Genomic DNA, 8832 nt, shown 5'->3' on the forward strand with positions numbered 1-8832 from the left:
TGAAATAACTGCACTTTTTATTTCGTATGTTATTTTGGCAACTTTAAAATTTAACAAAACAAAAAGAAGAAAGAAAACAAATATGTACCGATAGCCCGAAACTCGTCTTTATGTTTATGTTAGTGTTGATACTTTATCTAATATTTTGACATCGATACAATTATGATGTCATAGCAACCATATGTTGAAGGGCAGTTTCAAAATTTCTTTGTTATTGTATTCGATAGAAAAGGCCGAGCATGTTCCGATTTAGGCCGATAAATCAGCCTCTCACCCGTGACGATGCCGATTTTTGGTTTAGGGGTTGATATTACCTATCCATTAAAGCTGTAAAAACTTGCTGAAACGTTTGGCTGCACACATCTGTGTACATTTTATACACTTATCGGTATTTCTCGTGGCTGTTGAGCTGCCGTAGGCTGAAGGGTTCTTTTGGTGGCATGTACATTGTTTCCGGAAAAAAATCCCATGTTTCGTGACTTGTAAATCCACGTGGAATAGCACAAGTTCTGTCCTGTAGCCATTTTGAATCTTGTGCTAGATATGGCAATCACCAATTACCGATATGTGTCTAAAGTGTACGCATGTTTGTTCAAGAAATATTTGCATGCAGCAAAACTACACATTTTAATTAATAGGTGACATCAGATCTACATATCGTCCATCAGAATCAACATAGATTTGGGCAGTTGATTTATCGGACTACTTCCGGTAAACTGTTGCATATCCATCAAACCTCAAAAGTTCTGGTATTTGTTTTAGAAAATGATCCTTCCATTTAGGAATTGGTGGCGCTCTGTAGTTTCGTATTTTGCAAGGGGTTAGATTTTTACAGAAAAAGAATCTCCCGGTTTTTTCTCACTGGTTATACTGGCTATTAAGAAAATTAATGTCTTACGTAATGTTAAAAAAGAACTGTTAATTCCCTTTATTTTGACGTACGATTGGTGGCTGCCATGTGGGTTATTATATAGTATACAGCCTGGCCTTACCTCAGATGTGTATCTATTACAAAAAAGCTGCTCTCTCTCTCTCTCTCTCTCTCTCTCTCAAATGTTAATCTTGCTAACATAGATCTGATGTAACTGATCTTCCCCGGGGATAGCATTACTCGCCGCTTTCTTAACAATTTGTTTTAGGGTTCTACTCTTTCTACGGTGTTGGTCATCCGTCCAACCACACGTGTATTTATACGTACCTTTATGCATAAATCTTTAAAAAATATAGTACATGTTTGCAGTAGTACACACACACGCTCGCGCGCGCTCGCATGCATGCATATATACATACATACATACATACATACATACATACATACATACATATATATATACACACATACATACACGCGTACATACAAGCACTCACACCTATAAATGCGAATATGTACTTACCTATACACACATGTATTTGTAGACATAAAACATATTAATCAGTACAATGGAACCCACCTGTGCCAGGCATTGCTGAGACTAAAATTGTGGCTTTCATCCAGGAAGTATGTCTCTGTAAGAAATAGAGTAACAGGTGTGTCGACGATTTCAAGCGGCTTTCACTTAATTGTGCTGACAAGGTTTTTGCGGGTTAACAAATGCCTCAGTCCAAAAGTTAAAAGACGTTTTAAAGAATTTGACATTGCCATAATCGGCATACAAACCGAATCATATTGTATGAATCAATAAATATTTATTACATTATTTCATTTATCGACCTCAAAGCGATTTTTGACTATTAAATCGTGTTGCTAATATTTTGTTTTAAAGGACGAAAAAGTGATAAGTCCAAGTGAAAATGTATGGAAGTAAAAACACTGATGCAATGACCTAACATTTAAGCAGGACGTACACATGTAAATACAAATATGAAAGCCCAAAGCCCAATATACGTGTGTGTGTGTGTGTGTTGAACTAGGACACCAGGTGTTACAGCTGTAGAGAAAGTTTCACACACACACACACACACACACACACACGAGGAAGAAAGCCAAAAGGGAAACCAACCCCAATTTATTAACAAATTTCTAATTATCTTTTTCTAAATTACGGTATTGACACCTAGAAAGCCATTGCTATTTTATATAATAGACATATGGTACAAAAACAGGCCAAAAACAAATGAAAAACAAACATTAGTACATATTATGGGTAGTCGATTGTTCTAGTACAACAGCTGAATTGCGACACCAAATAAAGTTCGTGATATAAATTACAGGCAATAATCTGTAAGAGAAATACATGACGATAAAATAGGACTAACCGAAAGGAAATGAATGCCTGTTCAGAATTATTGATTTCTTCTCTCGTCGTATGTTAAGTGGGTCGGTTTCTTGGTGAAGTTTATTTGACATATGCCCTTGGTTAATTGGCATGAAATTGTTTGAGCTACTTTGAATAACAGAAAATTTCCTTGTAATGGCCCTCTCGTTGATTTGTCATTCGTCAGTTGTCAACCATATGTGATAACGATTTAAAAAAAAAAAATGAAACTGTATTAAAAAGAAAACAGAAAGATCAGATATAAAACACTTTTCTTTCGGGTTCGTTCTGTTCTTGACTCACTTTCCCGGGAATGCTGGATCATTAGAATCATATATGTTTATACGAAATGCAGGTTTCGAGAAGAACCAATTGACTGACAGAGGCACGGTCGCACAGACACCTTGTCGGACATGAATTATTACAATATACAGGCAACACACACACACACACACACACGCGCACGCACACGCACACATACGCACGCACGCAAACGCACACGCAAGTGAATATAAGTAAGGATGTTAAAAAGAGGCGTCCACCAAATTTATTCGTATCGTAATACTTAACTTTATTTTCAAAACATTGTACTGTAAACTCTTTTTATCACTCTCCCCCGCTTTGAAACAAATGTATTCGTTTTTTTTCTGTAATCTTCTGTGCAGCAAGCAGTTATATAAAAAGTTATTTATGTTTGTTTGTTTCTATGCATATAACATTACTATTTGTTTAACAGACAGACAGTAATTGAAGGGTGGGCGAACTTTTGGGGAAATAAATTGCAGCCAATCATCTGCGAGGCAAATACGTAACCGAAAACATGGCTTGCTTCAAGGAAGTAAATGCCTTGTTAATATTGTTTCCTTTTTTCCATCTTATCTCGTTCTTAATGAAACACGTGATAAACTTTCTTTTTCTTTCTTTTAGTTCAAAGAAACTATTTATTTGTATTGAATTGGCACTAAATTGTATGCTCTGCTTGGAGTGACAGAAATTTTGTGATTATGGATTTGTCACTGTTTCATGATAGGTCAGTTGTCTGTCTTGTACGACGATAACAGAACAGAAGCTTTGAATATAGTCAGCAGGAACCGTTGTAACAAATTTGGACTCCCTATATCGGATATTCCCTCGCCCCCATTATTACAATCATTTATCACACTTTCCCAGTCAGTAAAGATAACGTTCCGTTTTCTAAGATAACTGTCTGACAAACGGAGTTACGGATACACGGACGGACAGACACAGGGACACATGAACAAACATGACTGATTAGAATACGCAAAAGGTATAGTATAGTATAGTATAGTATAGTATAGTATAGTATAGTATAGTATAGTATAGTATAGTATAGTATAACATAGCACAGCACAGCACAGTACAGTACAGTACAGTACAGTACAGTACAGTACAGTACAGTACAGTACGGTATAGTGTAGTTTAGTATAGTATAGTATAGTATAGTATAGTATAGTATAGTATAGTATAGTATAGTATAGTACATGTTCATTGTGAGCTTTAGCCGCCCATATTATACATGTAAAGAAATGAAAAGTGTTAGGTAACATGACCGGAAATTTACATTACTATATACATACATATAAATGCAAACATAATATTCATAGGGTAAATTCTCTCTTTCAACTATTATTCTCGTCCCCCTCTCTCTCTCGCTAAGATTTTCCTTATTTGTGTAATCTGTCAAATGCAGTTTAAATTCGTCGAATATCATCGTTAAGTCGCTGTCACACAACAGGTATAAATGTTAAATACATAACAATACCAAACAACTTCAGACGACTTTGTGTCATTCAGGAAATAATACTTGCTCATAAAATATTTGTTTATCTTTCGGTTTCTTTCTGGCATTATCGCTACTCTAATGAACAGAGTTTTATCTGAGTAGCCTATGCAACTGCTCTCTTGCTCATTTCTTGTTGGTTCTTCTGTGAGTCTAGTAGGACGATTTTGCATCGATGCATGGAAATAGTTGTGTATGCTTGTTTATCCTCACTTGCACATGTAAGTCTTTTAAACTAAAGACAGCCTTTATCTTCCTGTCCTTGTATATTCTTTCTTTCTTTTTTTCTTTCTGTCTGTCTGTCTGTCTCACACGCGCGCACACACACACACACACACATGCATACCACTGTCAAAGATTCGTTAAAGAAAGTGCTTGAAAAAAGATATGCATGTCGTTGGGTTAAGATTCCTCAAAAGGTCTTCGTTACCTTGGTTTCAGGGTTTCTCTTTTATGATAAGATAGATAAGGATTAAAACTCATGAAGTTGACCTAAAAGGCTGTCCAAACACAAACATATACAACAACAACAAAAGCACCAAATACTTACACACATGGACATATGACTCTGGCAAAGACACTGAATACAGCAACAAACCATAGGGAAAGGGAATGAATTTATTCCAGAGCCGTACCTAGCTCATGGAGTAATAATAGTACAACCCTAAATCTAAGCTACTAGGATGGAAATCAGGCCCAATGTAAGCACTGACATACGGAAGATAGTACATCACGTACCTGTATGGGCTAAGAAAACTGAATAACTTGATAGATGAAAAAATGAAGCAACCCTGCAAAATGTTTACCACATTATTGTTTTTACACAATACTACTCACACACAAACGGGAAGACTGGGGAAACCCACACCACAACACTTTTTGAAAAACAGGGTGTCACTTCTTAGTTCTAACCAGCTATATATGCTGGGATGGAGCTAAAAGATGTCAACACCAAGATTCGCTCAATTTTGTACTTGTATTAAATGTGACTTTTATGAGAGCTAAGTAACTTTGTTAGAGGGTACATATGTATAGGTGAACATAACGGCATTTCAAAAGAAGATCGTCGTGATTGTTTAAACAAATTTGATTAAATTTAAATTTTGTATTAAATTATTTTTTGTAGGACAGAGATGGTGATGGGCTCATATGTTTACACAAAGTCTCGAAGAAATATTTAAAAACCGTATTTTATTAGCCTGTTCTATCTGCCATTATCTCTAGTAACTCTTCTAATCTTCCAACCAAATGTGCAACATATAAAGTTTCCATCCTCAGAAAGACTTTTATCTTTTTAATTTTTGTTATGTTTTTTTCTACAAATAATGTAAACATATGGGAGACATAACAGTGCCGTATGCAACATGGTTAATTTGAAGGAATAAACAATTTAACACTACAAATACGGAAAGGAAAAATACAGTTTCGTATTTCTACATCAATATGTATACATCATAATCAATAACCATTTTTGTTCATATAACATCATATTCTGCATGTACTTTTTAACCAATAGAATAATATTAGCAGTTACATCTACTTGCATACCACTTGTGTATCTGACTATTGACTATCAATATTGAGTACTGTTGCTTTTTTGTTCTCAATAGGACAATGAAAATATCAACGTATATATACCTCCAACATCTCATTATATGATGTACAATGACTTGCTGATGAAATTTTAATCTGAATCAACCAACCGTTTTTGTATACAATTTGATGAATGATTCAGAACTGAAAACTAAAAAGCCCCGCATTATCTGTAATTAGAAAAGGTAGTAAATATATTAATTACCAGTCAGCGTATTCCGATTTAGTGCGATACGCCATTTGTTTTGTTTTTGACTTTGAAATGCAATTCTCTCTATTTGCATAGACGAAAAGAATATCTTCAAAATGTTTGTTATATTGTCTTTGTATTTAAAAAAATATATCCACCATGATTCAAACTGTTGTTACGGTATTCTACCAACTCTACCAAGCCATAGGTATTGCATAAATTACACACACACACACACACACACACACACACACACTATGTTTTATTTCTAAATATGCAAAGTGCGCCAAGTCTATTTTTTTTAAAAAAATGATCCATATGCCATCATTCCTGTTCGCACACTTTAACATAAATTATAATTCGTGCAAAACAGATATAAATCAAGCACAATATGCCCTAAATACTGTATGAAGAAGCTACATTAAGCGACAAGTCCTAAGTTCATGTATGTTGTTGTTGTTGTTCTAGGGTTTAACGCCATTTTTCAGCACAAGATAGGCTATAAATGGCGGCCAGAATAACTGGTGGAGGAAGAACCCTGGAAAACCCAGGGAAGAACCACCGACCCACGATAAGCTATTGGCAGGCTTTCCCACGTACCGACGCTAGCCGAGACTTGGACACGAACCCACGCAGGCAGAGGTGAGATGGCAGTGATCTGTAACGGTGAGCGCTTTAGACCACTCGGTCACTCGGGGCCCCTCCATGTATGTATGTATGTATGTATGTTGTTGTTGTTGTTGTTGTGGGGTTTAACGCCATCTTTCAGCACACGATAGGCCATACATGGCGGCCAGTATTAATGGCGGAGGAAGAACCCGGGAAAACCTTGGAAAGAACCACCGACCCACGAGAAGCTACTGGCAAGCTTTCTCACATACCCACATTGGCTGAATCTGAGACTCGAACCTGCGCGGACAGAGGTGAGATGGCAGTGATCCGTAACGGAGAGCGCTTTAGACCACTCGGCCACTCGGGGCCCCATGTAAGTATGTATGTGTGTGTATGTATGTATGTATGTATGTACGCTCGCACACATATAAGTACGTACGTATGTGTGTTTGTGTGATTTGGATTTTTAACGTAGCTTTAACAATGTTTCAGTCATATCGCTACGATGTCTGCAGTGTGGCAGTTTATGGTACTGTCTAGCACTGGTGCATCATGCTCCAGACATGTAGCATGATGTCCCACCCAGTCACGTTATCCTGATACCAGGCCGACCAGTCCTAACACTAACCTCTTAATGCTGAGCACCAAGTGAGGCATTTGTTAGTACCATTTTTATAAGTCGTTGGTATGACTCGGCTGGAGATTGAACCCACGTCTTCCCGCATCCGAGGCGGACGCTCTAACCAATAGGCCACTGGAGCGGTCCATACGTATGTACCCACGTATCTATGTATGGTATGTAACCCACGTATGTATGTATGTATGTATGTATGTATGTATGTATGTATGTATGTATGTATTTATGTATGTATGTATGTATGTATGTATGTATGTATGTATGTATGTATGTATGTATGTATCTATGTATGTATGTATGTATGTATGTATGTATGTATGTATGTATGTATGTGTGTGGGGGGGGTGGTGGTGGGGGGGTGGGCGGGCGGGCGGCGTGCGTTCGTGCGTGCGTGCGCGCGCGCGTGTATGTATGTATGTATGTATGTGTCGAACTTTCCGGTGGCATAAGTGGTTAGAGCGTCCGCCTCGGTATCGGAAGATCTCGGTTCGAACCCCGTCTGAGTTATACCAAAGACTTACACAAATTTGACTAGCAGCTGCCTGGCTGTGCGTTTAGCATTAAGAGGTTTCTTTTAGGACTGGTCGGCCTGGTTTCAGGTGATACATAATGCTATATGTCTGCGGCATGATGGATATCCAAGTGCTGAACATCATTATGAACTGCGACAATGCAGACATCGTAGCGATATGAGTGAAAAATTGTTAAAGGTACGTTACAAATCTAAGTCACACACACACACACACACACACACACACACACAGAGTGAGAAAGTTACTCCTACTACTTTGTATATAGACAGTGACCTACTAAGGTTATAAGGATAAATGGCGCCCGGGGGCCAGTGGCGTAAATGGCGACCACGGCGACTATAATGGTCCAAAGAACCAGAATACGAGACCCGAAGGGCCGATGCTTGGTAAAGTTTTTGGGAGAGGACGCTGTGAGCCCCAGTAGCCCAGGGGGCGCCATCGATTCTCCTGCAATTTAATATGCCATATGGTGGCTTCCTGGCATATAAATTCTGTCATTCACACCCATTCAATCAATCACCAGTTTATGCATGTCTGTCATTTATGCATGTCTGTCATTTCCACAACATTCCCATTAATTCCAGCTCAAACATGTTGCTGTTAAGCACATGCAGAAACCATACATGATGGAATGGATGTTTCTACAAATATAGACATGTCTACACAACAACTTAAAGTCAATGTGATGTGATTTTGATTTTTAACGTAGCTTTAACAATGTTTCAGTCATATCGCTACGATGTCTGCAATGTGGAAGTTTATAGTGATGTCTAGCACTGGGGCATCATGCCGCAGACATGTAGCATGATGTCTCACCCAGTCACATTATCCTGACACCAGGCCGACCAGTCCTAACACTAACCTCTTAATGCTGAACGCCAAGCGAGGCAGCTGTTAGTACCATTTTTTAAGTCCCCTGGTATGACTCGGCCGGGGATAGAACCCACGACCTCCCGCATCCTAGGCGGACGCTCTAACCACTAGGCCACCGGAGCGGTCCTTAAAGTCAGTAAGTTTTCTGAGCTTTTGTCATTGCGAACTGCTCAGTAACTAGTGGTTGTCTGACAGATTCGAAGCAAGGCGTCCATTTCAACTGATGTGTGTCCAGGCGATATTATTGATCGATGTAAGGATCTCTCACCGGCTATGACACGATACAATATTAGCAGTGTGTGTGTGTGTGTGTGTGTAACCGATGGATAGAGTAGCAG

The 8832-nt window shown here is 38.3% G+C and overlaps 1 long non-coding RNA gene across 2 annotated transcripts in view; it reads left to right on the top strand.

The window, feature by feature from the left end:
• The window catches only part of LOC149789907 (uncharacterized), a 2017354-nt gene that overhangs the window by 1956236 nt on the left and 52286 nt on the right, over positions 1 to 8832 (top strand). The gene's annotated exons all lie outside the window — the stretch shown is intronic.

Source organism: Sinohyriopsis cumingii, chromosome 10 (assembly GCF_028554795.1).
Source record: "Sinohyriopsis cumingii isolate HCF-2022 chromosome 10, ASM2855479v2, whole genome shotgun sequence".
Classification (NCBI taxonomy): Eukaryota; Metazoa; Mollusca; class Bivalvia; order Unionida; family Unionidae; genus Sinohyriopsis; species Sinohyriopsis cumingii.